This window comes from Lycium ferocissimum, chromosome 6, assembly GCF_029784015.1.
Source record: "Lycium ferocissimum isolate CSIRO_LF1 chromosome 6, AGI_CSIRO_Lferr_CH_V1, whole genome shotgun sequence".
NCBI classification, from domain to species: domain Eukaryota; kingdom Viridiplantae; phylum Streptophyta; class Magnoliopsida; order Solanales; family Solanaceae; genus Lycium; species Lycium ferocissimum.
The window spans coordinates 57,392,112-57,401,854 of record NC_081347.1 but is presented as its reverse complement, the minus strand read 5'-3'; positions in this window follow the sequence as shown (position 1 = coordinate 57,401,854).

Genomic DNA, 9,743 nt, shown 5'->3' with positions numbered 1-9,743 from the left:
CCTTTATATATTATCCAAAGAGAGAATCAACATCAAAACCTCAAGGTAAATCCATGGAGAGTGATGGTTCTTGCTTCCTTTCAAGGTTGTGGCGAAATTGGTCTTGGAAAAAGAGTTGAGTAAGGTGAAACCCTACTACTTAAAGGTATGTTCTTCATCCTACTCATATATTTAAGTGATATAAAGGTTTAGTAACTCTTATTGAGGAGGAAATCTAAAGTAGAGAAGCCATAGATGTTGAGGTGAAGAAGATGACTATGGGTGAATTTGAAAAGAGGATTTTGGATGAATTTGAGATGGAATTGAATATAATTCCTTGATTATGATATTATGGATGTTATTATTGTTGTGTGGGAGCTGTTTCATGATATGGTGGAAGTTGATAAAATAGGGGAAGTGCTGCCAAAATTCTGATAGCTCACTAATTACTCTAGTTTGGATTAAAAGTGTTTTCAAGATTTAACTTTAGTATGAATCCTCTTGAATATAGATTTGCGAGCTTGGGAGGAGAACGTTTAGTGGTTGAGAAGACGTGAAAGTATGTAAGGCTAACCCTTTATTTCAAAAGGCATGATTCCTATGTCATGATCCCACATATGCTATCCATGTTACCCGTACTCCTAGAAATGCTAGAGGTCCTTAATTCTCAAGACTCTTATGATGACTCCGTGTTTAGTGATACCAAAGCCTAAGGTTCTAGATGTTCTCATGATATGATTGAGCTTACTATAAAATTCTTGAGTACATGCATGATAAATGGCCCCATCTTACGTTATCGTTCCTTCAAAGTGAGACAAGATAGTGATGATGATTATGATGATGATCTCCATTCTAGAAAAGCCAAAGCTTGAGATTCTTAATGTTCTCATGATGTCATGGAGCTTGTCACATGATTAATAATTGTATTCTTTGTTGTTGATCTCATCTTATGATAGGTGTTCTTCCAAGGTGGTATATAGCGATGATGACGATTCCATAATAGAAATCGGAGGGTTACTGACCTTACATCACTCCGATAGAGTAGCAATATCTTATTTGGGCTCTCATGCATGCTTGGCATAATTATTATAAATAAATATGGATCGGGCCATACGTTCCTTGGTATAATTATTATATATATATGGATCGGGCCATATATATATATATATATATTATATATATATATATATATATATAGATCGGGCCATACGTTCTTTGGCATTATTATATATATATGGATCGGGCCATACGTTCCTTGGCACAACTATTATAAATATATATGGATCGGGCCATACGTTCCTTGGCACTATTATAAATATATATATGGATCGGGCCATATGTTCCTTGGCACAATCATAAATATATATTTGGATCGTTCCTTGGCATACAATATACGTTCCCGATAATATATATATATATATGTATGGGCGATATTTTGAAAAGATAAGTTAAGCATGCATGATATTCTTGGCTTAAGAGGTTGTATAAATATATACGGAGTTATCTCTTTATCTAATAATTTTATATATTATTATGTTATATATATTCATGCTTTACATACTCAGTACATTATTTGTACTGACGTGCTTTTATTTGTGGATGTTGTATTCATGCTCGCAAGTAGACAGGGAGGCGGATCGGACCCTTAGGATCTTGACCAACAGATATTCAAGAGCACTCCACTACTTCGGAGTTGCAGCCTATTGGTATATTTCTTTTGTGTATATATATGGCATGATGAGGTCCTGTCCTATCCTTATGATTTCCAGAACTCTAAATAGAGGCTCGTAGACATATGTGGATAGTCAAAAGTTTCATGGCTTCCCTAGTGTATATCATTTTTGTAGCCCTGTGGGCTCGTACACGTATATGCGAGGTGAAGTTGATGATTATTATATGAATAGGGTTTCATTTTGAGAATTTGTGTCCGCTCAGTTTATGTAATTACGAGATAGACATGCAGTCCACCAAGATAAGCTTAGAAGAAGTATGCTAGGCGATGCTCGGTAGACTAGTTCTGGGTACCCGTCATGGCCCTCCGGATGGGTCATGACAAAAGTGGTATCAGAGCAGTTCGTCCTAGGGTGTGCCTACGAGCCGTGTCCAGTAGAGTCTTGTTTATGGGTGTAAAGCGCGCCACACTTATAAACAGGAAGATGCGGGGCATTTAGGAATGATTGACCTTCCTTCTTCTTCATAGATCGTGCAATAGAGCCATGATATAAGAATTCCTTTTTTCCTAATCGTGTGCTACGTTTTCTGTGATGTCTGAGGAGAGAAAAGTAACAGCGGCCCAGAAGGGCAAGACAATAGTAGGAAGGAGGACTGAGCGAGAAGCGCCTGTAGATATATAGGAGGGTGAGTCTCAGAATGAGGTTCCATCTCAAACCTCTCATACTCTACCCATTTCAGCGGAGCATGAAGGGGCCTCAGCCCCAACTCCAGCACCGTCAGTTCCTCCACCAGGTGTCACAGGCCAAGAGATGAGATAGGCCATCCTTTTGCTGACCTAGTTAGAAGCCGCCCAGGCTCAGCGACAGGGTGCAAGCCATGGTAATAGGAGTCAGAGGAAGAGGGTCAGGTCTTCAGGGTTTGACTGTGAGTTTAGAGGTGCCCCGAGGCAACAGTTCTCTAGACGCTTAACTCATTCAGTAGCTAGTGCACTCCCACAGTTTCCTGGACCCAGGTTTGATAGACCCACTTGTTTTAGGTCATCTCAGAGTTCCAGAATTCCCAGTTCTCAGATTAGGAGTGGTTCCAATCAGATGAAACCAACTATAGCACGATGTACTCAGTGTGATAGACTACATTCTGGACTGTGCCGTTGGGTTCGAATATTTGTTATACCTATGCTCGGTCAGGCCATTTCAAGCATAACTGTCCATTGATACGCGGTGGAGGTAGGGTCCAGCCTGTAGAATCAACCGCTGATTTTTCGTCACATGTACGCCATCCAGGGCAAAGCTCGCAGACTCTAGCTAGTCGTGGTAGAGATCGAGAAGGAGCATCCAGTTTGAGTGGTCCTCAGCATCGTACCCATGCGCTAACTGGGCCACGGGATCTTGAGTCTCCCTCTGATATTGTCTTAGGTATATTATCAGTATCCTCTCATGATGTTTATGCATTGATTGGCCTGGGTTCTACTTTATCATATATTACTCCTTGTATTGCTGATCGTATTAGGGTGAAATCTGAGCCAATTAAACCTTTTGAGTTGTCTGCTCCTGTTGGTGACCCGGTAATAATTAGACAAATATATAGAACTGTGTGGTTATGGTTTGTGATCATCATACTATAGCTGATTTGGTTGAGCTGAAGATGTTAGATTTTGATGTTATTACGGGCATGGATGGGCTGGCCTCTTTTTATGCCAATGTTGATTGCAGAGCAAAAATGGTTCGTTTTAGATTTCTGGGAGATTGATTTTTCTCTTGACGTGTGGTCGAATCCTAAGCCTATATCTAGAAGGAGCACTTAAAAGGCTCGCTTGGAAAGGGCTTTATAAGGCCTAGTTCATCGCCGTGGGGAGCACCTGTGTTGTTCGTAAGGAAGAAAGATGGTTCCTTATGGGTATGTATTAACTACAGACAGCTGCATCAAGTGGAAATAAAGAATAACTATCCACTTCCAAGAATTAGCGATTTAATTGATCAGTTGCAGGGTGCCAAATGGTTCTAAAAAAAATATATATAAATATATATAGATCTAAGATCGGGGTACCACCAAGTGAGAATCAAGGAAGAGGATATTTCGAAGATATTTTAGAACTAGATATGGCCATTACAAGTCTCAGGCCATTTCGTTTTGATTGACTTTGGCTCTAGTCCTGACACTCCCAAAAGGATTAGAGGGCTATGTTGTTCATTATGATGCTTCAGGTATGGGGTTAGGCTGTGAATTGATGCAGCACGGTAAGGTTATTGCTTGTACTTCAAGGCAGTTATGGGAACATGAGAAAAACTACCCGACCCATGATCTAGAGCTAGCTGCGGTTATCCATGCATTAAAGATGTGGAGACATTATTTATGTGGTGTTCATGTAGGTATTTATACAGACCAAAAGAGCCTCCAATAAATATTTTCAAGCATAAGGAGTTGAATCTACGGCAGAGGCGATGGTTAGAGCGGTTGAAAGACTATGATGTGAGTATCTTATATCATCCTGAAAAGGCGAATGTAGTAGCTGATGCTCTTAGCCTCAAATCCATAAGCAGCCTATGTGATGTCTAGCGGAGAAGAGGGAGTTACCGTTCGGAATTCGACTATTTCATCTTTGGTAGCGAGAGGTGAAGGGGCGCCGATATGGGGCCCTATATCAATTCATTTCGAGTAGATACACTTCCTCAAAAGGAGAAGTCACCATTTGAGATTTTGCATAAGGATATCTCATGTATTGAAACAGACTATGTGTCCCTGATGTTGTAGGATTACGCCGTTAGGTTTTGGAAGAAGCCCATCATTCCCGATATTCTGTGCATCTGGGAGCGACAAAGATGTACCATGATCTCAAGTCCTTATATTGGTCGGACGGAACAAAGAAAGACATAGCAGAGTTTGTAGTTCAGTGTCCAAATTGTCAACAAGTGAAAATTGAGCATCAAAAGCCCGGCGGATTATTGCAAGCTATGGAAATTCCCACTAGGAAATGACAAGTGATTAATATTGATTTTATCGTGGGTTTGCCTATTCTCGGTGTAGCATGACTCCGTATGGGTAATTATTGACGAGTTACAAAGTCGGCTAATTTTTTCTACCAGTCAAAATTGCATACTCAGCAAGATTATGCGAAATTGTATTTCAGGTGTTACACCCTAGAAGATTTCGCGCTATCATGACTGTAGGTAGCTTGGTATGAGCTCAAAGAAGAGTAAAGTTATACAAGGATTAGGCATAAAGATTATATATGTATATATATATATGTGTGTGTGTGTGTGTGTGTGTGTGTGTGTGTGTATGCATGACGTTTGGAGACCATATGGGGTGAATTGGTTCATATTTTACTTGACGAAAAGCCCTCATTACTGTAAGCCAAGTGGGGCCCACAGGCCGAAGTTTTACAAAGGACATGTGAAGAGACATATGAGTAGTATATGGGAAGTTGAGCAAGTCCTACGAAGTGTATAAGCCAAATATGGGCATAAGCCCTCCAAAGAGATGACTTAAGTAAATGTTTTCAGATGATCTGAATTGAAGAGGCCAAAACATCGTTATGAGTTTGGAATCTGGAAACACACCAGGAATGAAAGTTGTAGATAATTGAAAGAGCTTTCCAACCATAGGTCGTAGGCTCTCATACGATATCGGGATCAAAAGTTATGCGCGTGTTAAGATCGGCTGTCTGGGTAGAAAAATTACCCTGCGCGAGCGCCAAAAGGCGGCGCAAACGCGCAGGGCTAGACCTGGTAACTCAGCGCGATCGCGCTGCCACATGGCAGCGTCATCGCGCTGAGCAATTTTTAAGTCGATCCAGGTAGAACCTGGACCGTTATAAAAAGAGGGAGACCCCTTATTTTCAGCCAAACACACCGAAAAATCCCTCCAATATTGCAGAAAACTCCCCAACCTTCCAAACATCAACTTTTTTGCCCAAAACTCGGTATAATTCCCAAATCTCAGTCTAGACGACGTATAGTTGTAACTGCAAAATTGTATAGCAGCGCGTTGTGGTTTAAGCTCAGGGCGAAAAAGTGAAGATATATTAAAATTACCAAGAGAAAGGTATGAATCTCTTCCTACTTATGTTAATACCGGCTTATTCACGAAGATAGCGTGGTTAAATAATTGTATAATGGGTTGATTAGTTATGGAAGTTGGAAAACAGCGTGTGGGCTGTTCTATGGAATACTTTGGTGTTGGAAATGATGCTATTGATGTTGGTATTGTTATTGTTGTTGTTGGTTGTTGAATTGAGAATTCGGGCTAGGCATATAAACAGGGGAAATGCCGCCCAATTTTTGGCGTAATATAAAATAGTTTGATTTGAGAACTTCGAATAAGTGTGCGATGATGAGTCTAACGTTAGTATAATTCCTCTTAAATGCAGACTTGCGAGCTCGGGCGAATAAGCGTAGCTAATAGGTGTTCGAATAGGTATGTTAAGGCTCGTCCCTTTCTTTCAAAGGCATGATTCCTAAGTTATAATTCCATAAATGCTTCCATAGTCTCCTTGTTTTCAAAAGTTAGAAGTCTATGCTTCCAAGGCATGATTCCTTTCCTGATAATCCATAAATGTTTTCTAAAATGTCCGTATTTCCCAAATCAGAGATTTATGATTCTGTAAGCTTTTATGACTACAACGACGAACATGTTTTCAGAATGATAATGATGATGTCAAATATGAGAATTTTTTTCTATGATGATTATGATGATGATGATGATTCACTTAAAGGTTTCAAGTTTACGATTTCAATAACGATATGAGAATATTGAGTGATCTTTTGACCTTCCCAATTTTATTCATTGTGTTTGGTCTCACCTTATAATAAGTGTTCCTTCAAGGTGAGATAGACCGATAATGACTATTCCATAATACAATCGGAGGTTATCGACCTTACGTTACTCCGATAGGGATATAACTTTCTTTGGGCTCTCATGCATGCTGCTTATATGATATATGTATATGGGGAATATGGGAAAAAGGGCGAGGCGCTATAGACGCATGGCCACCTGATCAGCTGGTATTATATGATTTCATCCCGGACGCGGGATGGCTGGACGCGGGATATATGTGGTTAAATGGATCGGGCCGTTCGTTCGCCGGCACTATTATATGTATATTATATGTATATATATGTATATATGGATCGGGCTGCATGTTCCGCAGCACTAAGCATGCATAGTATCAGCCTTAAAGGCACTCGGATGTACAAGTTACTCTTTTATTCCATGTTATGTTCCATATTCTTCCTTATGTTATTTTCCATGTTCGGTATCTTTTACTATGCTACTATTCATGCCTTACATACTCAGTACTCTGTTCGTACTGACGTCCCGTCTTGAGGATGTTGCATTCATGCCCGCAGGATCAGGTAGCCAGCTAGACGATCCACAGCAGTAGGACCTCCCCTCAGCGGCGGTTAGCACGCTCCGTTGATTCGGAGGCTGCGCCAACACCGGGCGTTCGTCACGACCCAACCCCGCGGGGCCGTGACTAGTGCCGAGATGGGCACCCATACGCGCTCATTAACCGTATTCGGCATACAACCGACTCATACATTTATAAAAATCAAACGTGGCTCCAAACCGACGCATATAAACCAATATACCGCACATACGGCAAGGCTATCATAATATACATAACATATCAAAGCATACATACACGCGTACCGATAAGGGTCGCCACGCGGCGATGGGCCGCCCAAACACAACTTGCTCGACGCATCCGAACAAAAGCGTACATAACCCACATCTATGTCTACGGACCTTACATAGAACAACGAAATCGATGACGGGACATGGCCCCGCCGTGCCTCGAATAAACATAATCATATACATCGGGAGAGTATATACCCAAAATATTGGCTCCCGAGAACAAGGGAGCACTCGAACATGCGAGAATGGAAATCCTACGCCATGTGGATCACCAAAATCTGCACGTGGGCGAAACGCGACCGAAGAAGAGGTCGACGGAATGTGACCGAGTATGCAAACGGAGACAAAAAAATACAATAATCAAATCCGAGTCATAATCGAAACTAAGTACGGAAAGTAGGTACATATCCAAAAATACCAAAATGTTTATTTATTATTATTTTTTTTTTTCAAGAAAAACAAATTGTGTATAGGATTCAGTATCACACCACATACCGCGGTCAAAATCCAGCGGCAATATCACATCACATAACATACCGCGGCCAAATACCCAGCGGCAATATCACATCACATAACATACCGCGGCCAAATACCCAGCGGCAATATCACAGAACATACCGCGGCCAAATACCCGGCAATATGCAATATCACACAACATACCGCGGCCAAATACCCACGGCAATATCACATAACATACCGCGTCCAAATACCCAGCGGTAATATCACATACCGGCATACAAATCATTATTACAAACCCAATAGAATAACCAAAGCAAACTATTATTTCCAAACCAAGACAATAACCAAATCAAATTTCCTCCGAATATCACTCGGGAACATATCAGACCGAACTTCGTAATCCATAGTCACGTATCGGAATCATAGGTATACGAACCATTATTTCGTACTCAACAGACAACTATATAATCATACTCGGGGGGTCGAAAGGTAGTCATATTAAGTTCTTTTCAAAGAGCCATCAAGATCATACGAGTAAGAAGATCGCGGGACCCACGGACGAGCATCAACCCACTCGGCCCGCCTACGAAAGTCATAGTCATCACGTGTTATCGACCATTATTACAAACTCGAAAGATACGTAAGCTGATCGTACTTGAAATCGGAATAATAGTCATATCATATCCTTTCAAAAATCGTCAAAGTACATAAGGAAAGTCGCAGGGTCCACGGAGGGGTATCGACTCAAGTCGGGCCCGCCCATGAAAATCATAGTCCTTCTACGTCATAGAATCATATACGAGCATATCAAAGCCATCCGGTTCTGTCTGTGAAAGTTACGGGCGTTCGTAGTTTTCGGAATCGTTTAGGAACGAAACTCTTTTAAGAAAGAAAACCCAACTTTTATGCAACTTTTGAAAATCAAACATACAAAGACATATAAACCATAACTTGTCCACATAAGGATGCCAACATCGAAGCAAATCGACACATCAACGTACTCGGATTTTGAGAATAGAATTACCCCGAAGCTCATGGCGTATCATAACTTAGCCATATTTAAGACATGCCAAAAGAAGGAAGGTAAACTTTACATACCTCAACGCTATCAAAGTTACTTCAAACTCAAGCTAAAGCCAACCTACGCCTCGGGCTCTCCAAGGTCTTTCTTCTTCAACTCCACCACTAGGCTAGGGTTAGCGATCTACAAAACGGATGGTTGGATGACCCAAACAACACTTCTACGCTACTTAGGGACCTCAAAATAGTGGATTTGCATCAACAAAATATTTTGGAGTGGCTAGAATTGAAGTTGGTTTTTTTTTCCTCTTTTTCTCCTTGGCCGAGAGCTCCTTAATCGGGGTTCTTCAACTTCTATTTTTTTCTAAGAGTAAAGTGATAAGAAGATGACTTATTAGTCATCTTTTGCATACTAATATAAGTCATACGAAGTGTCCATGTCCCACACACGTGTTGGACCAATTAAAATTGTCCACAAAGTGTGTGGGACCAATTCAAGCCACATGGCCAACATGGCCAATTTTCATGAATTACTAACTTCCAAATATTCCACTTTTGGTCCCAAATTTTTCTAAATATTCCATGCCAACAAATTCATGAACAACTTGTGTCTCAAAACGAAATCGAAGGTCAAAAGTCTCGACATTGTATTCCGGAATGGTTTTGTCTCCAACCTATCATAATGTGCAAAAATGCGGGATATAACATCCTCCCCCCCTTTAGAACATTCGTCCTCGAATGTTAAATTAGCCTTACAGGATCTTATAAGCATTTGGGGGAGTTGCTTTCACAATTATCACAAACGGGTCATCATCAATCAAGCATAACCAATTAAAAGAGTCTAAAGTACCTGTTCCCGCATCGGGTGGAGCCTCCTGATCCTGTCCACGGGTCAACGCATATAGTCGGTTCGATGGGCCGCCAGAACTGGGGACTCCGCCACGGCCTCTGTCACGGCCTGCTGGGGTCAGTAT